Consider the following 23,563-nt stretch of genomic DNA (forward strand, 5'->3'; position numbering starts at 1 on the left):
CTTCTTGAAGTCTTAATGCCCTGATGGTATCAATTAGTTTTATAAAAATTGATCAATACTTCTTGTGTGATTTTATGTGTTTTCTAAAATTAGTTCCAATCATTGTCTTTTGTATTTCTTTTTGCTACCTGGCTCCATATAATTTTTCTTACAAATGAACCCATGAACATATCCATAATCTTTCGAATTTCAGCCACGCAGGTCCAATGACAGTCTCTCACAGAACTCTAAAATAGTCATTTGTGCACCCAAGCTCTTGTTTGGGGTATCTGAATGTAAACAATAGCACTCCGTATTCTGCACCACGTCTCAGTTTTTATAGGGTACTTAATCAATAAGAATCATATTTTGCCTGATTCTTTCCCCAGCGGTTGGTGAATATGCTATTATAAAGCTATGGAGGGAGTTTCTTGGCTGAATTACTTAAGGAGATTCAAGTCAGAAGTTGAATCAAATCAAAATGTTTGTACAGCAGAATAACCCTCATCTGGGCAGGCAGCTAGAGGTGATGATGAAAGATCTTGCTATTTCAAATCTATATTTGTAAGATCCATTTATGAAGCTGTTTTTAAGTATACTTTTAGTCATTGACTTCCTAGGACATATAAAAGCCATGCTTGCAGTGTATCATCATGGTTAAGGGCACAAGCTTTGGCAATAAATTTGAATTTTAATCCCACCTCCACCAAGATTGTGACCTTGAATAAGTAACTTTACCTCCCTAGGCCTCAGTTTTCTCATCTATATGTGGAGATAGTGATAGTGCTACCCCATAAGTTCACTGTGAACTTTAAAGGAAATGTTATATGAAAAGTATTTGTGCAATAGTAAATAGCCAATAAACGGCAGTTATCAGCCCCCATACAGCCTGCCAATTCTACAGAAGTATACTAACTTGCAGATTTAGGAAAAGGGGCCTAGCTAGGGCAGACAGCAAGTTTTATGTCATCGGTAGCTCCAAAGACAATCTTATGACTCTCTTAAGATAAAGGGAGAAACTTTATGTTTGCTATGAAGTCCAGTTCCATTCTGGTTGATGTCAGAATAGAGAGGCACACATTTTTTGCATTTGGAATAAAAAGCAGAAGGAAGAAATTACAAGAGAGTGAGCACACACAATAAATGCTCTTAATTTTCCTTGGAATGAAATAGAATGAAAGTGGATCATTAAAAATCTTTCATTGGCATATTGAGTAGCTCTCATACTAACATATGCAAAACAATGATAATTTTAGCATGATTTTAGAATGAGAATGTGAGTGGCAAAATGCAAACGCCAAGGGGAATAATCATTTTCCTTATTTTTTCATTATTAATATTTTTCTTTTGTCTACTGAATTCTGGAGTTATTTTATTTAAATTCGATGTTTGTATGTAATCTTGCCGGTGCTTGGCATTCTTCAACAAAAATGGTTCAGCAGAACAAAAACGAAATCTAGTAATTATGGTTGTACCAACAATGTTTGTTAAGACACAAAAGCAGATACTAGAAAAGGTTGTTTAATCACCGAAATTCAAAGAACAAACAACATCTCTCTGTTACCCTTTTGTTGAACCTGGCCAGTGAAAGAGAATTCAGCTGAATGAACCAATGCATATGTGTGTCCCTTTTTAAAATATTTTCTAAAGGTGCAAAACAGATTGTCCAAAGCAAGTTTGGTGCTGATGAGTTTTCTTCATTGGTAAATACTCCTTACCAGCCTCCAGTTGCTGACATACAAGACAGGTGAAAATATGATTGTAAGAGGTGTGATGACAGTTTCCTCACCATACTTTATTAATTCCAAAGTACATTTGTGCAGGTGTTAAGTACTTTTTTGTGCCTCTTACAAAAAGATTTCAGGGTATTTTGAGCAGGTGCACCTAAGAGGTGATAAAGAAACATAGCTGTGTTTTTACTGTAATATAATGCAATGGCAGTCTTGTGCCACCATATATAGTGCTCACTGAATCACTCATGCAGTCTTTTGGTGCAGACTTATTGAGGGCCGACTATTTTCTGGGGAATCGGCAGTGAACCTCAGCGATGTGATCCATGACTTCATAGAGCTTGCGGTCTAGTAAATACAGACAGTAAAGAAGTACAGAAATAAATATAATAATCCCAAATTGTGAATAATGCTATGAAGAAAATATAGCAGGGGCCCCTTACTACAAGTTCCTAAGGGAGATGAAATGTTCCTTAGGAAGGACTGAGTCCACTGGGGGAATTTCCGGTTCGACCATTTCAGGGATGAATTGACCACCCTGAGGCATGAAGATTAATGGGCCTGGTGAGTTTAACCCTGCTACTGTACATGCTCATGAAATTTAATTTACCTAAGAAAAATCCACTAAAATGAAAAAAAAGTGTTAACATACCAGGTAACATAAATGCTCTCATTTATTTCATGTGACACATGGAAAAGGATTGGCTTTGTTGTTTTTTTTCAGGATGGTTGGTTGTTTAATTTCACAAAACATTCTCTTATTCCCACATCATAGGAAAATGTAAATAAAGGTACCACTCTGCCATCCCTCTATTGTTAATCATATTTACTCATATCTCCCTCATTCTCTCCGCCATTTTCAAAATAGAAATAGTCTAGAGTGTTTAAATCTTTCCTCTTCCAGATATTTCTCATTTTGCTAATCATTTCTACTGCTGGGCTTTGTTTGTAATATATTCTTTTTTAAAAAGATACTGAACATGAACTAAAGCATTCTGAGCTATTACATCACTTTCTGGAGCAGAGAAGTCTTTATTGCACTGCTGACAAGATCTCCCAAAAACATGAGAGTGTAATCATTCAGGTTATTAACCAGTCCCAGATCTGGCCAGAACAGCACAAAGGAACAGAGGAAGTCTTGGGTAGGTAATGCATCTGTTTGGCTGCTATAAGAAGTGGAGCCGCTAAAAAAAAAACTTGCCCTTGTTGCACCTGTTTATACTGTCAGGGAACACTCTTGCTTTCAAAAGCACTGTTGTGGACGTGGTTTATTTGATTCTTGGAGCGTCAAAATGATCAAACTCTGACACATTCATGATGTTATATAAAACCATGGCGATTCATCAACTTGGGGCATATTTCCTGGCACTCACACGAAGTCACTGCCCCTGATCAAGCCCTGCTCTGAGTTCCTCTGAACTCTGTCAAAAAACAGAGACCATATTATTTATTACCATTACACCATGAAAGTACAGCTTTCCTTCAGTCTCCCCCTCCCAATCCTATCCCAAACTCGTTTGTTGCTTTCATCCTTCATACCATGTCAAATCAATAGCTTCTTATTGGAGGAAGCTGCCATGACCTATAGGGAGAGCCAGGGAAACTGTGGTATAAGAAACAGCAAGTCAACTCTTATGGTACAGTAAAGAGCATACAATCAGGGGGAGAAATGTGGTTGTTGGAACACATTCTTCCTTGTCTCTTTTCACAATGGTTTGAAAAAGACAGCCAGAATAATGTCTAGTTTCCACATAGATGAAATTCTAAACTGCTAACTCCTGTGTTGTTTTTGTGGAAATATTTTTTTTGGTTGTTACGGGTACTTAAAAATTAATTTAATAGTAGCATTTGTGACAATATGGATGGATCTTGAGATTATAATGCTAAGTGAAATAAGTCAGACAGAAAAAGCAGAGAACCATATGATTTCACTGATATGTGGTATATAAAACTGAAAACAACAAAAGAACAAGACAAACAAATGAAGGAACAAAAACTCATAGACATAGACAACAGTTTAGGGATTACCAGAGGTAAGGGGGGAGGGGAGCTCTAGAAGAGGGTAAACGGGGTCTAATATATGGTGATGGAAGGAGAACTGACTCTGGTGAATACACAATGTGAGATATAGAAATGCATTACAGAATTGTACACCTGAAATCTATGTAACTTTACTAACAATTGTCAACCCAATAAACTGTAATTTTTAAAAAGTAATTTAAAATAAAGATATACTCTTCAAAATGTGTCTGGCAATAGATCTGAATCTCTGAATAATGGGACAGGTACAAAAGAAAAGGGTTAATTCAACGGGATTTCTAAACTGCAGAGCAAGTTCTGGTATTTTAGCAAGGACCTATTTAGCTCCAACTGCATGCTCAGTAAGTTGGTCTTTTAATAATGTGTTCTTAAGAACCTTCCTTAATCTTTGTTCCCTCACCTACATAAGAGAGTGGGGGAAGTTCCCAGCACCATTGCCCAGCAGTGTACCAAATTCCTATATAGTTGATTGGTACTGAAGGCAAGTTAAAATCTTAATTCCCACATAAACTATCTTCTGGGATTTATGTATATTGTGAAAATACAAAAGCCAAAGATTCTGCAACTCTTCCTTTTTTTTTTAATTTCAAAAGCAGCTTTATTTGGTCTCAGCATTTTTAAACCCATCATCAGAGAGAAAATAAATAGAATAAAAAGTGACAAAATGATGCAAGTCCTTCTCGAAACTTTGCCATGATGACATACTTTAAATTCCCAAATGATAAATGTTTAGCTTTTGAGTCAGCAATCCTACTTCATAGAATTCACCTTGAAAATACACAACCAATAGTACATAAATTCATATACAGCATTGTTTGTAATTGTAAAATATTAGAGTATTCAGGTGAAAAAATGAGGATGAGGTCTTTGAAATCACATCATGTATTGGATATGCTGCGCCAGGGTCTGAGTCCGGACACCAGCAGAGACTCCGCCGCCAAAGCTGTCGAGGCTGGAAGTACAGAGAGACAGCACCCAGGGCTGCCCGGCTGCAAGCTCAAGTAGTCGCGCCTCCCAAAAGACCAGCGCAACGAGTTCTGGGAGCCCCGAAGGCGGGGCTTACTGGGTGGGTGGGGCTCCTGCAACTCTTCTTTAACAGCATCATTGGTTATAGAGAGAGAACTCTTTGCAATATACTGGTAAATGGGTCTATTTGTCTCTATATTGGTATTCCAGATAATTATAAGAATCCGCCCTAGCAAGCAAGCCAAGTGGACAGCAGCTCTCTTTACATAATCAGATCCCGTTGAGTGTATCCTAAGAATCAGTGGAAGAAAAACATGTTTCTCATTTCAGTTCACATACTATTCATCAAATTCTGGAGTTGGTGATGTAACGAAGACCTGCACATGGACATGGAATAGGCTCATTTATGGGCTTTCCAAAAATGTGTGCGCTTTTATAAAAGTGTGACAAGAGGCTAGCCTAAGAACACAAGAAACAGGGAGGTTCCAAATGGTCTTTTGGAAGTGGTTCCTTTCAACCAAAAAGCCAAAATTGATGAGAAGGAGGAATGCAGGGAGACATGCCTGGTAGGTTGTTAACACAATCACTCAACAAACAGCAGCAGCAGGCTTCACAGTAAGTAGAAATTGAGGGATTAACAACCTTGTACATCCACACATGGATCTATAAAGCAAAACAGCTTCTGGTAGACTAATTATGGCTTGAGGTTTTCAAGAAGTCACCAAAAAGGTGGCTTGGGCAAGCCTTTCCCCAAGGCACTCCAAATAAAATTAGAAAACAATAAGAAAATTTCATATTGTTTGAATAAAAATGTCTTGGGAGACTTGGAAATTTTTTTATTGATATGTAATATACAATCTAAACAAAAAGAATATACTGCTAAACACAGTTTTAAGACAAGTCTCCCAGACCTACGACCAATAGATAATTGCCTGTTAGCTTTTCCTGTATAGAAATTTTGGAGCCACCACAGGGGTTGAGAGCTAGAAGGTGAGGGTGGGGTTAGGGATAAAGTCTCATTAAAGTTTCTAGGGTTTGGTGAACCCAGTTTGCATAAAATTAGATGAATGACAGCCAAGAGAAAAGCCTAAATCAAAGTTTAAGCATGGCCCTTGACTTTGTCCCCAATGCTTCATTAATCTTGCTATCCTGAGGCTTTGACTTACTGTGGTAGAATGAGGGGGAAAGGTACTGTTTCAAATTGGCCATTCATCCTTAGTTAACTTCAACATTCAATGGATTTTAATTGTATATCTAAAACATCAAGGTATTTTACATCAGATAATACCCCTGTTTCCCTGAAACTAAGACCTAACCGGACAATCAGCTCTAATGCGTCTTTTGGAGCAAAAATTAATATAAGACCCGGTATTTTATATTATATTATATTATATTATATTATATTATATTATATTATATTATATTATATTATATTATATTATATTATACTATATTATACCATATTATATTGTATTAATTATATTATATTATAAAGAGCTGGTCTTATAGTAAAATAAGACTGGGTCTTACATTAATTTTTGCTCCAAAAGACGCATTAGAGCTGATTGCGCACCTAGGCATTATTTTCAGGGAAATACGATATGAGAGAATATGCTTTGAAAGTGGGAAAATGTTACACAAAGCTAAAGGTTGTATTTACTTTAGCTATAGCTTTGCCATGGTTCACTGCATGTCAGCACTAATGGTCAAAACAAGCATTTGAGCATGTAATTCTTTAGGCAACCTTTGGTAAAATAAGGCAGGTTGCGCATCCAAAACTTGGTAGTCTACCACCCTCAAACCCTACCACAGTATAAAATATCAGTAAGTCCAAAGTGGGAGACTGCCTCTGCAGAACGGTAATGTTTAATTAGCAAACTCCCATTAGACTGAAGAAGCTGTTCTGGGAAATGCTATGCAGTTGCACTGTTAGTGACTTTGGTGATGACTGAATATTAAATTGAATTTTTTTGTGGAAAATTCACCTTTGGGAGTTATAGTCCAGCCAGCCAAGGGTTACCCTTAAGTCCTTATTTAAGAGTTTATTTTTCCAGTGTGTACAATGTTCTCAATTCATGAGTATCCTTGTCAACATGAAACACACAACATTTAGATACATAAATTTATTCATTCCCTTGCACTTTAGCATTTTTTCCAAACAATTCTCCCTGAACTAATGTCATGAAGCTGATTGGAATTATACCCAAGTACTGAAAGCCAGTATTAGTGTGTTTCTATGGAATTTCGCTTATTAGTGAACTCCAATTCAGAGATTCCTTATGTTGCTTAATATGGAGCCTTATCTTTGGACATTTGAAGGGCAAACCTACAAACTATCAGTTAGCATAATTTAACTCATCAAGCCAAATACAGTAGTGTTTAAGGTAAAGGATGTGTCTCTCTAGAAAGACATATATATATATATATATATATATATATATATATATATATATATATATATATATATATATATGATCTCAAAGTTATTGGTTTGAGTTCCCCCAGGAATATATCCTGAGATAAAATTCAAATTCAATAAGTTTTTTGGTAGCTGACCCCAGGAAACACATATAAAAGAATGGGGAAGTGAGGCAGGAAAGGGAAAGAAGCCAATAGAGGATGGCAATAGGCACTCTATCTTGGTGTGGAACTCCGGAGAAATTTATTCCAACTTAGAAACAAGGAAGCTGGAATATTTATGCACAGAAGTCCCATCAGCCATTAGTTAACGACTGCTTCCAGGACCATGAATTCTCTGGCACTTCAGGTTTACCCTGCATACAGAACGAGCACTTCCACAGGCAAAAACAAAACAAAACAAAACATCCTCAGACAGAGAGTCAAAGTTGTTAGCAGTAAGCAACTTCTAGTGTGTAGAAGTGAGTGTCAAGAAAAATGGATGGAGCATCACCACCATTTGTTACACCCTTACTAAACAGAATGGTCCATTCAGCAGCACCATCAAAATATTCTAACATCTTGTTAGAAATGCAGAATCTCAGGCCCCACCTCAGAACTATGCATATCAAAATTTGAGAAGAACTATGGTACAATTTATGAGGGAGAGAAGGGGGAAGGAGAGGGAGAGAGACAGAGGCAAACCTCTCAAAGTAGAATCAAGGACATCTTCGTGTTATTTTTAGCCAAAAGAAACAAAACAGTTATCTGGAATTCTCACAAAGGAATCCCATCTCGGTTATCCACTAACATGCTTTTTCAGAGCCAACAAATCTAAAGTTTCACAAATAAACATCAACAGGACAAGCAAGTGTCCCTCCCAGCCCATATACTTATAAGATTTCTGTGGCTTTATTTTTTTTTTAATTTTATTAAATTTATTGGGGTGACAATTGTTAGTAAAATTACATAGATTTCAGGTGTACAATTCTGTATTACCTCATCTATAAATCCCATTGTGTGTTCATCACCCAGAGTCAGTTCTCCTTCCATCACCATATATTCGATCCCCCTTACCCTCATCTCCCACCCCCCACCCCCCGCCCCCCTTACCCTCTGGCAACCACTAAACTATTGTCTGTGTCTATGAGTTTCTGTTTCTCATTTGTTTGTCTTGTTCTTTTGTTGTTTTTGGTTTATATACCACATATCAGTGAAATCACATGGTTCTCTGCTTTTTCTGTCTGATTTATTTCGCTCAGCATTACTCTCTCAAGATCCATCCATGTTGTCACAAATGTTCCTATATCATCTTTTCTTACCGCCGAATAGTATTCCATTGTGTATATATACCACAACTTCTTTATCCATTCATCTATCGAAGGACATTTTGGTTGTTTCCATGTCTTGGCCACCGTAAACAAAGCTGCAATGAACATTGGAGCACATGTGTCTTTATCTCTAAATGTTTTCAGATTTTTTGGGTAGATACCCAGGAGAGGGATTGCTGGGTCATATGGCAATTCTATTCGCAATTCTTTGAGGAACCTCCACACTGCCTTCCATAACGGCTGCACCAGTCTGCATTCCCACCAACAGTGTATGAGGGTTCCTTTTTCTCCACAGCCTCTCCAACATTTGTTACGATTTCTGTGGCTTTAGTACCTGAAGGGCATAAGGCCATTGCCAAAAGCCTGCCTAAAGCGTTAGCACCTTGAGAATCTCTAAGCACTAAACCAGTCAAGACCATCATAGTAGGTGATTCTCACTGTACTGCTGTTTCCACTGTGATGGTTATTCTTATCCATTTTCTCAGTAAAGATCTTAGGAAATGCATCATAATGAGAAAATGTTGCCTGTGCTTCAAAATCAAAAGCAGTGATGGACACTGTTAGACTCTTCAGGCCCCCTAAAACAATCCCGCAAAGCACCGTGCTGCAGACCATCCAGAAATAATTGTTTATGCTAGGTCTCCCACATACATACAGGAAGTTGGGGTGGCGGGGTAGAAGGCCCTTCTCACCCATAAAATGTTAAAGAGAGATTGAGAACTGGAAATTCACATCTAGAAAGCACACTGAGTTAACAAGGCCAAAATCACAAAGTAAGAAGCTTCAGATGGACAAAATCTGCTACACAGGCAACCAGCCATCCATCTGAAAATTGTATTATCATATTCACAAAAAAGACACACCCTACTGAAATCTGAATTGTCACTTCAATTGCAAATTTCAGCACATTTAAATTACATTATAATGCACTGTTACCTCTATGAGGAATCTATAAAATTATCATAATCTTGACATCTAACATGTATCAAGTATATCTGTGTTTCTATATTTTCACCCATATTCTCAACCCTATGAGATGAGGTACTATAACAAATTTCCATTTTACAGATGAGGAAACTGTGACTGAGCGAAGATAGTTAACCCACTTGCACAAGGTCAGACACTAAAAAGTTGCTGAGTTGGGATTTGAACATAGACCTATGGAAACTCCACAACCCATACTCTTATCCCCAAGATTCTCCTATCTTATCAGATACTCTATCCCTTATTGTAGAGTCAGGCATATTTGAAAAATCAGCCCATCAGAAACCAATACAGGTTTAAAAATCATTAGACTACCATTTAGATTAAAACTGGAGAGTTTTCTTCTCTGCTCATTAAGTTTATTTTTCTTATTTTTTTTAATTTTTTTTTAATTTATTGGGGTGACAATTGTTAGTAAAATTACATAGATTTCAGGTGTACAATTCTGTATCACATCATCTATAAATCGCATTGTGTGTTCATCACCCAGAGTCAGTTCTCCTTCCATCACCATATATTTGATCCCCCTTACCCTCATCTCCCACCCCCCACCCCCCTTACCCTCTGGTAAGTTTATTTTTTACTGTTGAAAGCAGATGATGTCTTTTGAGTGAAACCTTACATTTGGATACACAAAACATTATCTGTACCAAAATTAATCATATAAAATGTAGGAGATTGGTCAGTGCTTCCTTTTAGAGGCTGATTATTCCCTTAAGGCTGAAGTCACTTGAAACAAGAGAGTACTTGCTCTATGGATGTTCTGTACCAAAAACAAAACCCCTTATCTCAGAGCAAGCTTAGGGTCCTTTTTAAAATACATGTTTACTCACAACAACTTTGAGTGAAAGTAATTTGCCTACTAATGAGACGATCATATATTTTAGATAGTTTATTTTTCTGTTCTACAGAACAACAAGAGGAAGAAAAAAGAGAAAGAAAAGAATTCTGGGAAAGAGACCAAAGCAATGCTCCCTTTTAGAGAAGAAGAAAAATACCTTTAGCTATAGCTGGCTACAGAGAAACATCTAGAGTAGACATGCCATTCCAGCATTCTCTACACACATCTCAGTATTACAACTCTACTGCCTTGTTAATTATCCAGGGCACTATTCTTCCAAAATAGCTTGATCCTGCCAGTGTCCAAATCCATGACTGGCTGTAAAATCCATAGTGCACTCTGGAAATGGAAAAATTTTCTTGACCACACAAGGCAATGTTGATAAATTCAACAAAGGGATGAAGGTGATACTTTTGTAGGTGATAAGTACATAAATACAGTAGGGATGATACTATTTTATATACACCAAGTATAAATATTTATAATCCAAGCATTTAAATTGACAGTATCCTTGGCTATAAATAAGTAAAAGAAAATAAAAACTGAATATAAATAGTATGTCAATTGTGTTCTAATGATCAAAGTCACTGATGGTACAAATATCTCAAATCCTTAACTGGGAGTAAAGGGAAAAGGCCCATGTAAAAGTCCTGCAGAGTTGACCAGTGGCTGCCCTTAGCAAAGAAACAAGGTTATTCAAGCTATCATTGATCAATACTGTGCAGCCTGGATTCCTGGAAATTCTCTTGGGAGTTTTGAGGGGCCTGTACATCATCAGCCAATTAGAATGTGATAGCCAATTAAAAGGAGTTCAATCAATAACTTTGCTTTAAATTTGACCACAGAACCACTGTCTATTCTTTCCTTTGCAAATGGGAATGATTGAACTCTCTTATCCCAGAGGACCAACATGAGGAACCATCGCAAATCACTCTACTCTTACATTTTACATTGATAGTTGCAAGGATAATGATTGAACTGGTTTATAGCATGAACATTGAACCTAGTGTGTTTCCAAGGAGGCTCTCACAAACCACTAGATCATTTCCCTACCTCACACCCACTTAATTTAGAAGTTTCTCTTCTAGTCATTAGAGTGGCTAAAATATTTTGACAATTAATTACCCTAACCTCACAGTGCTGCCTTCCACTCTCTACAGAAGATCCTCTTTTCTCAGGGATCAGAATGCATGTTTTTCTATCTTTCTTCATCACTGTCTTCTCTTGGCCCCTAGACTACTCATCCACATTTTCTAAGGTCTTTGGCACCACACTCTCAGTTAGTCTCTCCACCTCAACTCCAGTCATTAACCTGTGTGTCTTAATCATGCTGCAAGCATAAGGACTTTCTCCTCCATTCCATTTCAGGCACATACTCCCAGGGCAGCACAGTGGACTTCATCTCCCACTGGAACTGCTCCTCTTCAGAAAATGTAACTAGAAATAGTTCTTTCTTTGAGCATCACCTCTTATTTGTTAAACTCACTCCATTACTCCCACCTCCCCTGTTCTTCATTTCCACTGAGTTCCCCAGTCCTGTGAGTCTTCCATTTTTACCAGCTTATTGGTCCATTTCTGTCTTCACTTTCTTCTGTCCCCAGCCTCAAATGTGTGATCCAATCTTTAAACACTATTTTGCCACTATATTCAAATCCAATGTCTTCTTAGGAAATTCTATCACAATTGTCTTTAAAATATGTAGTCTTTAATCAATCCAACCACATACAGTCTCTATTCCTACATTCAGACCACTGACCATAACTGAATTAAAAAAAAATCAAACAACTGTGTTTTGTGTTCTGAAATATCACTGTCTCCAAGTTGAGTTAGGCTCTAATAGATACCCAACAGGCACCCAACAATCCTCCCAGATGTCTCTGGTCCACAATTCCACTTACTAAAAAAAACAGATAACAGTTATTGTCTCTACTTTTTCATCTCCTGTTTAACCCTTTATCCTGCCACAATCTGACTTTTGTCCCTAGAAAAAGTAGCTTTTGTCTGTTTCGCTCATCATAAAGCAAGAACCAAAGTTTCTTTGTCCTTCAGAGAATGGCTTAGTAATATCAGTGGGCATCACTGGCGTTTTGCTGAGTAGCAAATGGAAACCAAGAGAAGAAAAGTGATGTTACCAAAGTGTGTGAACCTTCCATGAGCTTCAGCACACGTCAATGAATCAGGACAACAGATTGATGTAAAGACAGTAAAGTAAGGAGAACAAACATTGAAACGGGCCTTACACTTCTTAGTTTGTGTCCCAAACAACTGGTGGGTGTGACCAGAGCTATATTAAAAGAATTCACGCATGGCATGGGTACTGATTCCTAATGAATTGGAGAAATATGGGTCTTATTTACTTGGAAATACATTTTGCTTCATTTATCCATGTCACCAAGGCAATACAACCTTGAGGTTTCCCTTGGTCATTTCGTTACAATAGAATTCTATCACTTCACCCATTCATTGATCAAGAATCATGGGAAAGTATCCTGGAATAGCTTGCATGAAAGTTCACTTGCCTTCGGCCACGTCAGCCTAGAGCACACTCAGCAGAACCTACTCCACATGTAAATGATAAAACCCCCATAGTCAGGAAATCATGCCTGGGAGTGCTATGGCATAAGTCTCTTCTTTAAATCTATGTCAAACCAGCTTCTACGTAAGTGCATCTCAAATGTATAGGAAGGCATTTTGTTTGCAAAGCCAGCTCGGGACTTTCCCCTTTTGCTCTTGGGAATTTTCCATTCAGAATCTCTGCTTTAGCTCAGCATACCATCTATGTAAGAATTAATGGGCACAGGTACACTTTCTTTAGGTAGGGTAAATTAAGTCCATTTATAAGCTCTTAAGCCAGTGAATTTGCCCAGTAGGTTGCTACAGAGTCATTTAGCTCATTCTTTGTAATTGTGATACATGGAGATAATTCTCTGCTGGAACACTGGGGTTCAGTACAAAGCGCATGTAGGCGCAGGTGCTGATGTGAGACTTGAAGGACTAGACAGAGCCTAAGTGAAATTCCTCCACAGTAAAATGCTGCTTTAAAATTGTGAATCATCCAAATTTGGGAGAGTTTCAAGGGAAGCTCAGAGGGCAAAAGTAAAGAATAACAGAGTTAATTAGGAGGGCTAATACCACTGGAAGCTCCAGGCAGGCAGAAACCCCAGTTAAACAGACTCCCAGACATTAATCACTAGCACTTACCTGCTACATAGGAGAACTGGCAAGCTCTACAAAAGACATAGTTGGCTGTCCTAGTCACACCACTCGAGACTTGGCAATGGAGGAAAATGGGGAGGCACAGTAGCAGCTGAGATAGCCAAACTGCTACAGCAGTGGTTCCCAGGAGACTCAGCTATGCAGAGCGGGAAGCAAACAGTAGTTAAATAATTCTCCAGTGGGGTTCTGTGCTTCACAATCTAATGGACTTATAATTGTACATAATTTTATAAATTTTCGATTAAGCAATTGGATTCTCTTTTTCCTTATTTGGTGCTCCAAATGCTAGTTTCTTCTCTGGAAATTCCTCTGCCCTGGGAACTGCCTGCTGGGGTCATGATCCTAGGAGCCACCTGGATGCAGACAGGACAGCTACCATGTTTCCCCGAAAATAAGCTCCAGTTAAGATCGTCAGCCGGATGCATTTAGTACGTTATGATGATGTTCCAGAAGAAAATGGCATGACTGTATTTAAATAAATGTAGATTGTTGTACATGAAAAAATAAGACATCCCCTGAAAATATGCCCTAATGCGCCTTTTGGAGAAAGGTTAATATAAGACCCAGTCTTATTTTCGGGGAAACATGGTATAAACTCAGGTTTAGGATACCAGTCACACCCTTCTAGGAGGTTACTTTCACATTTGTTTACAGCTTTCTTCATATTTATTCTTCTGGGGAAGATGAGGGCTGCCTCCTGCCCTCAGGGCCTTCCTTGTGACTAAGCTGGAGGAAAGGCTCCTTTGAGCAGGCCTGCATGTACTTTCATGTCACTAATGGCAGGAGTGGATTTCCTCATGCTCTAAGAATCTTCTGGAAGGAGAGGGGTTTGGTCTTCCCTCCTCCTCTCAACACACACTATCCTTCGTTTTTTATCCCAGCTTCCTATACAGATTATTTTTCTCATTCTTTTCTAACCTCAAGTCCCACGTCCTCAGTGAAGCCTTCAGCTCACATGGATTTCTCCCTCTCTTGAGTTGCTATGGAACTTAGGGAAACAATGTGGCATGATGAGAAAAAAGAAATGTTTGGAGACAGACAAGTTCGGACGTGAATGCCAACTGCAGAATTTACTACCAAGGTAACGTTGAAAAAGTCATTTCATCTCTCTAAGGCTCAGCTCCCTCATCTGTAGAGTGAACATAAGCATAGTCCCTACTTCATAAGGATATATGAGAACTAAATGATAAAAATAATAACAACCATCACTTACATTTGACTTACAATGTGCCAAACTCTTTTGTAAGTGTGTTGCATATATTAATCCATTTATTTCTGAGGCACAGAGAGGTTAAGTAACTTGCCCAAGGTCACACAGCTGGTGGGTAGAGAGAGGAGTTGAACCAAGGTAGTCCATGACCTTAACCTCCCCACTATGATGATATGCTGCTATATGGAAAGAACTTAATAAGGAGTCTAGCAAAAATAGATGATCAAAAAGGATGAAGGGAGCTCTCTCCATTTGTCCACACACACACAAAAACAAAGAGCATGGTAAGTAGTGTAGAAAAAATATAGAATTTGGAGCAAGGGGTGAAATCCCAGATATGTCACTTACTCCCTGCATGACTAGGACAACATCACTCTACCACTCTAAACTTCAGCTTACTCATATGTAAAACGGAAATAATCACAGCATCACCCTGCTATGATTGTTGTGAAGAATCAATGGCATATAGCAGATGCTCAGCAAATGCTAGTTTACTTCCTCATTGTTTGCATCCTTCATTTTTTGCCTGCCTTTTATTTATTTTTTATTATTTTTATTATATTATATTAGTTTCAGGTGTACAAAACAACATAATATTAGACATTTACACCCTCACAAAGTGATTATGATAACCCCAAGTCCACTATCCATCTGACATCATACAGAACTATTACAATACCACTGACTATATTCCCTATGCTGTACTATACATCATGTGACATACATACATACATACATACGCACATATAGATATAGACATAGATATAGATATAAATTATAGTTCACATTCAATAATGTTCTACTTTAGTTTCGGGTGCACAGTGTAGCTTTCAGGCATCTACACAGTCTGTGAAGTGATCCCTTTAGTAATACTTTTACTGATATATCCCCTCGGGCAAGAGAAGTAAAAGTAAAAATTAACATGGGACTACATCAAACTAAAAAGTTTTTTCTCAGCGAAGGAAACCATCAACAAAACAAAGAGCCATCCTATTAAATGGGAGAAGATATTTGCCAATGATACATCTGATAAGGGGTTAACATCTAAAATTTATAAAATAAAAAACTCATGCATCCATCATTTGACAGTTACCTTCACTGCCTCATATTGCTGCTTCTCTCTTTGTTTGTGGGTCTTGTCTCCCCCAGCTTATGGTAAGCTTTAAGGACTAACACAATGCCTTAAGCCTTTTGATAATGCCTCAGCATCATGCTGTGCCCATACAAAGTGCTCATTAATTGGAATCTTAACCTTCTTTGAGCATGTGCTCAGCCAGGCACTATCCTGGGTGTTCAAATGCATTATCCCCTTCAAGTCTCATAACTATTTTCTATTTGTTGATGGATTTTATACTTCCTGGCATAAAATCTCCACTGAGAAATGGGACATGTCATTTTCTTTGGGACTAATTTTAATGGGAGAGGATAATTTCAGAATTCTCCAAACCCTTTTCTGGTTCCTACAAATGTACCTTCTCTCATCCTTCTTTCTAGATACCCTTGACTTGGTGACATTTTCCAAACAATTACCAGTGTATGGGCGGTTGGAGCCAGGTTTTTCCTCTCAGGCTCAGCTGTATGAATCACCTTCAGATTCTTCTTCCTGGGAACTTTACCCTCAGCTTTTTTTCTCACCCTTTTGTCTTATTCATCATATTCAAACCTCGGAGGATGCAGAAGGCAGGGCTGTATGACAATACTGATTCTTAGCATGTGTGGGTCCAAAGAGGGAAAAATCTCAAATTGCATGTAGAGAGATTAACCCTGGAGCTTTACTTGAAAGGGCCAAAGAGTAGTAATGCAGACATGTTGAACCATGTATCTGTGCTCATTATTTTCATGATTGTGGCTTCATAATTGCTTCTGATGAAAAGCAGGAGGATGAAAATTCAACATTGAAACATAAATAACCAACAAGCCCTGACTCTATGAGAAATGCACCACTGGACTAAAGGATTTACTTTCCAGACAAAAGACTGAGAATAAGTGTGTTTGCTGCTATTGAATTAAAAGAAATGGAACTTAGTGTCTTTCTGCAGTTCAAGTTTCCAGCAAATAATTTACAGTACAAATGTTGCAGGGGATTTTGCTGAACAAATGTTTGTATATTGTGAATGGGATATAACTTAAGGTTACTATGTTTTTTTCTGAACGTACAAGTAACTTCTCCTCATGTCTCTCTCTGTACCACAGCCTGAGATCCATGTATGGAATGTGTTGCTTTGAAATAAAGTCATGAAAACTGGCATCTAGTCAAGTGGTGTGTGAAATCACAAATGGGCAGAGGAGTGCAGTAATACAGTGATGCTTTAACTGAGGTTAGGTTAATATCACAATTTAAGAATATCAATTTCTATGACCTACACTAAAGCTAATCTATTGGATGTAGAAATTAGAGGTAGTAGAGATTAGAAGCCACACGTTGAGCTAGACCTGCTTAAAGAGTTACCTGCAGTTGCTGTTTTTATCCCCTTGGCTCTGAATACAGATGTTAAGTGCCTATCACCAGAACATCTGACAACTCAATAATCTAATCACAACACTTCTAATTACTGAAGCCACCATTATTGGGTACCTGTGATTCACCAGGGTCTATATGAGACATTTTGCTTATTTTGTTGCATTTAATTCTTAAAACAACCCTGTAAAGTAGACACATGACCTTCGTTTTATAGATTTGGCCACTGACAGTTAAGGAAGTTAAGTTACTTACCCACTCTCATACAGCTTTAAGTTGGACAGCAAGGATTGGACCAGGTCTGTTTGAATCCAAAGCCCATGTCCTTTCCAATGTGAAGTGCTGCCTCTCAGCAGAGAAAGGAAGTGATCACTTTCAGTAGTACTATTGACCTATTGATTAAGAGAAGGCTCTACATCATTTTCAGAGTCGCTTCCTCTGGGATTTGGTGGTGAAAAGACAACATAAATGGTTAGCAATATGAGGTTAGCATCAGAAAGACCTGGGAAAGCCCCAGTTCTACCACTTGATAGTTGTGGGATCTTGGATAATGTACAAATGGTCCCTGACATACCATTGTTCAACTAAAGATATTTCAACTTCACAATGGTGAGAAAGCGATACACATTCAGTAGAAACCATACCTTGAATTTTAACCTTTTTCCTGGTTAGTGATATGTGGTACAATATTCTCATGATGCTGGGAAGTGGCAGTGAGCTGCTACTCCCAGTCAGCCACTCGATCACAAGGATAAACAACTGATACTCTAGTATTTTCATTGTGTTAGGTGAGTTTGCCCACCTGTAGGCTAATATAAATGTTCTGAGCACATTTAAGGTAGACTAGGCTAAGCTTTGATATTGAATAGGTTAGGTGTATTAAAATGCCTTTCAAGTTAAGATATTTTCAACTTAAGATAGGTTTATCATGACTTGACCCCCACTGTAAGTCCAGGAACTTCTGTACTTATCTCTTGGTCCTTGTTTTCTCATCTCTAAATTGAGGGTAATAATGTTATGTTAAATACCTCATAAAATTTTAGTAAAATATGCCTGCAATGTATCTGGTATAGTGTCTGGCATATATTAAGTTCTCAATAAATCTTTGTTATTGTTGCTAGTATATTATTTAATATCGGGGGTCCCAAAACATGTATACACATTTTAAGAGATGTTACCTATGTATTACTTTTCGAAGTTGAATTGAATTACAGTAGCAATGTGTAGTATGATGTTCGCTCAAAAGATGGCGTTAATCAAATGAATGCCAGCGTCACCATGTGACAGGCAGGACAGTCAAAGAAAATGGCAGAAGCACAGTTGTCATTCGAGGAGCACAAGACCACTTTGAAGTGTTATTTGAAATTTGAGAACATTGTGGAAGTACAATGATAATGGAGGTGTGAGTCTGCAATAGAACTTCCAACATGCCTAACAATTACACACATCATGATAAGTTTGAGTTGCATGGTGCTGTGTGTGATGTGCACAAGGGAAGATCCGGGAGGCTTTGCACTGCAACAAGTCAAGCAGTAGTTCACCATAATCAGAAGTGTCTGGACGCTGATGGTAACCACTTTGAGCACCTCTTGTAATTGCAAAAGTCAAACGTGACTTGTATTCATCTTTTGTTATCAGTATATATTGAGTATTACAATTTTAATATAGTTTTCTTTTCTTAAAATGTGTATATATTTTTTGGTACCCTCTGTATTTTTATGTATAAAGTACCTTTACTTTATCAGAAGTTCTCCCTCCTCCATTTGGAGATATGCCTGATTTAGCACTCCAGCACAAATGCAACTGTGGCTTCTATCCCCTAGGACCCCACAAGCTATGTTCCAGCTGTAAGACTTACCAGCTATAATACGGCCTCAGATTCTCTGAGACCTTCAAAGACCTGCAAGTAATATAATATTTTATACCAACTATACTCTTATGTATTTTTACCTTATTAAACCATTTATTTCTTATGTGACTATTTTTTTTTATTTTTCAATTACAGTTGACATTCAATATTATTTTATATTAATTTTAGGTGTGCAGTGTAGTGGTTAGACAATAACAAAAAATAAAATAAAACAAAGCAGTAGGTTAAATCATGTCCATGTTCTCTAATTAAAAAGAAGTGTCATGCCAGGGGAAAAGAATGCTTAGAGAAACAAGAGTCTCAGATGTTTAAAGCAAACACAAGCTTTTTCTCCCAAAATAACCAAATTCACCTAACCAACCTTCTAATTCATCTGCCTTAGGCATCTACCCAAATTTCAAGATCTTTTCTTGTAGACACACTCCATGAGAACCTCTTCACTGGGTCATCTCAAACAGAACATCTTTTCTTTTTTATTTATTTATGAAATTTATTGGGGTGACATTGGTTAGTAAAATTATATAGGTTTAAAGTGTACATTTCTATAATACATCATCTACATATTGCATTGTGTGTTCACCACCCAGAGTCAGTTCTCCTTCCATCACCATATATTTGACCCCCTTAACCCACTTCTACCACTCCCCTCTCTCCTTCCTCTCTGGTAACCACTAAACTGCTGTCTGTGTCTATGAGTTTTTGTGTCTTTGTTTGTTTGTCTGTCTTGTTACTTTGTCACTTTCAGTTTTGTATCCCATGTATGAGTGAAGTCATATGGTTCTTGACTTTTTCTATCAGACTTATTTCACATAACATGATAATCTCACGATCCATCCATATTGTCACAAATGGCAGTATTTCATATTTTCTTATGACTGAGTAATAGTCCATTGTGTATATATACCACATCTTCTTTATCTAATCATCTATCGAAGGACACTTTGGTTCTCAAGAGGAATTTTTAAGTCTTCTTTAACATGCGTATACACACACACACACACACACAGAGGGTGCCAAAAAAATGTGTACATGTTTTAAGAAAAAAACAACTGCATTAAAATTGTAATACCCAATATATACAGATAACAAAAGATGAATACATGTCATGTGTATACATGTTTTGGCATGCCTGGTACACACACACATATACACACACACACAAACATCTGTTCCCTTTCAAACACTTTGTAAAGAATCAAATTGTTAGGTTAACTTACCTCATACCATATGAAAACTTGAGTTCCTAGCTCCCCTACTGAAATATTTAGTGTGCATCTACTGCATAGTTGTACCTACCATTTATTTTTAATTGCAATAGGCTTATTTTTGCCATAAAGCAATTGCACTTTATTTCAACAAGGTAAGCAGAAGTAGTGCTTATAAAGAATGAGCTTCAACTCCAGGGTCAAACAGCTTAGCAATATTGAGTCAAATGGCCAATTTATAAAACTATGTTTAAAAAATATCCAGCGCATTAAAGAAACCATTAGAAGAAAAGTAAAGTACTTGTAAAAGTGAGGAACTTTAATTTTATTACAGCTGCAACCATAGACATTTAGCCTTTAGGAAAATGGAAGTCATTTTATAATGCCACCTTTTAAAGCTGTAGCACAATGTATAAGTAGCAATCTGTCTCCTATAGCAACTCCCTAGAAATAAACAGGTGGTGTCAAATGACAACTTGCACCCCAAACTCAGTAGGCAGATCCAATTGACTTAACAGGCAATCCCCAGCCCCTCACTCTCTGCTCTAGCCTGAAGAACGTCTTCCGGTAGTTCCAATGTACCGTGTTCTTTCATTCCTCAAAGGCTTCACATTAGCTATGTCCTCTGTCTAGAATATTCTTACCCTCCTACTTCTCTTGTTTTACTCTTACTCATCTTTCTGATCTCATCAAAAATGTCATTTTCAAAAAGCTTTCTTTGACTGCCCACTCTCCACAATTCTGGGTTAGTTGATACTGCTATATGTGATCAGAACATCATACACTATCCCTGTCAGGGAACATACCACATCACACTGTACAAGATTGGATAATTAAGTTCGAGAACTCATCCTAGAAAAAGTGCTACATACCTCATTGCTATATCTCACTATGGTCACCTTAGAAGTACTCCCCTTGGGAAGCTATGCACTGATGCCAACACCTAGTCCATCCTTCAAAGCAATTTTGGAACTCTTTTTCTGGAATGGCCATCAGAGCTGTCGTCGTATTACCCTTGATGTCCTGACTGTCATCAAAATGTCTTCCTTTCAATATTTCCTTTGTCTTCAGGTAAAGAAAGAAGTGATTGGAGGCTAGATCAGGTGAGTAGGGAGGGTGTTATTTGTTTACTGGCTAAAAGCTCCCTCACAGACAGTGCCATGTGAGCTGGTGCATTGTCGTGATGCAAGAGCCATGAATTGTTAGTGAAAAGTTCAGGTCATCTAACTTTTTCATGCAGACTTTTCAGCACTTCCAAACAGTAAACTGGTTAACTGTTTGCCCAGTTGGTACAAATTCATAATGACTAATCCCTCTGATATCACAAAAGATTAGCAACATCATTGCAACAAGTTCACGAACTTAATTGTCAGACTTCATATTATAATTGCTTATTTGCTTGCCTAATCTGTATTAAACTGCAAGCTCAATGAAATAGAAACAATGTATTTCTTTTTCACCATTATATCTCAATACCCACCACAGTGCTTACTAAATGTTTGTTAAGTTGAATCAAATTGACTATAACTATATTTGAACTTCCATAGATATGAAAGCTACCAAAAAAGTAAACTTATGATTTGGAAGTTTAACTTTCTCTGACAGCAATGTATAGCAGTTATGCGCTAGATTTTACAGTCAGCCAATCAAACTGCAAGTTTCCTAAGGGCACTACCATAACTGTCTTGCTCACTACTGTATCCCCAGCACTTTGAACAGTGTTGAGGATATGATGGAAACTCAAGAAATAATCAATCAATGAATACATGAATGAATAAACAGACAAATGAATAGCTCTTATTTTAGACATTTCCCAGTCCGGAAAAGTTCATGTCCTTGGAGTGTAAGGGAATCTTCACAAGGACTCTAACAAAATATATACCTCCTCCATGAAGCCCTCTCTAATCCCCACTGCCCCCTAAACAGAAAGCTGTATACCAACTTGAATGAATACAGAAGGCAAACCTATAAAATGTAAGCATTACACACATTCCTTAGAAGGAATAGTCAATAGGATGGATAATCAAATCAGGATTCAAAATGATCTCAATAAACCAGAATAAAATGCCTAAACCAAAAAGATTCAATTTAACTGAAATAAATCCAGCACTCAAGTTCAAAATATCAATTTCACAAGTACAGGATAGGGGGAGACCAGTCTTGACAGCAGTTTGTGTGAAATAGACCTGGGGATTTCAGTTGGCCTCAAGATCAATGTGAGCCAGCAGTGAGATGTGACTGCTAAAGATGTGCAATCTAAAGCTACACCAGGAGAATTACTTTGTCTAGTTCACAAAAAGCAATGGTCCCACAGTACCTTGTTTCAGTCCAACCTCATCTATGGTATTGTTTTCAACATTTTAAGAGACACATTTACAAACTAGATAAAGTCCAGAATAGATAAACTAGAATGGTGAAAGTGAACAGAAAACATAGTATGAGAGGTAGCTGAAAGACCTGGGGACATTTGCACTGAGAATTAAAAAATTGAAGTCAGGGAATGTAGCATCTCTGGGCGGGGGAAGGAAACAAGAGGTAAGAGGTGGTGAGTGGCATGTGTAATTTGAAAAAGTCCTACCAGTGAGTCTAATACACACACAGTCCACCATGCTCACCCTACATACATGGTGGAGAATCACTGTTCTTGAAGAAATAAATTAAACCAGCCAGCTAAATATTATAGGAGGGTAATTTTAGAAAATACTATTATAATGTTGTTATAATCAAGGCTATCTAACAATGCAACAGATTACCTTATGAGGCAGTAAGCCCCCCACACCCTTCATTACAGAAAATATTTAAACAGAAACTGGACACCCACTGTCAGGGATGTTAAACAGCAAATTATTTTGGAAGTTAGTTGTTGGAGGAGATGGCCTGAATAATACCTTCATGTTGTAAAGATGCTATGATTCTACGTCCTTCCACTTCTCTAAATTACCACACCATTTAGCTTATCCTGTTTCTCTGACAATTACTACTCATTTCTTCAGGCAGTATTTATATAAGATTTTTGTGAGGGTAGATTCTATGCACAGAAATTTATGCAGAGTAGGCTGTCAAATGCTTAGTGAATAAATGAATCCTTGAACTGTGAAAAAAATATATTAAGAGATTTCAGAAAGCCGAGTGTCAGCAGTATTTACTGGAAAAACACTAGGTTTGGTTGGATTCAGAATAACTGGGTTCTAGACCCAGTTCAGCCACATATTAGCCTTTTAACCTTGGGCAAGTCATTTGAAACTAATTAACCTCTGTTTTTGTATCTGTAAGATACTCATAATAATAATAATGGTTACCATATGGACTAATAATTCAATGAGATAGTGTATCACA

This window comes from Rhinolophus sinicus, chromosome 18, assembly GCF_057876585.1.
Source record: "Rhinolophus sinicus isolate RSI-liver-muscle chromosome 18, RSI-T2T, whole genome shotgun sequence".
Classification (NCBI taxonomy): domain Eukaryota; kingdom Metazoa; phylum Chordata; class Mammalia; order Chiroptera; family Rhinolophidae; genus Rhinolophus; species Rhinolophus sinicus.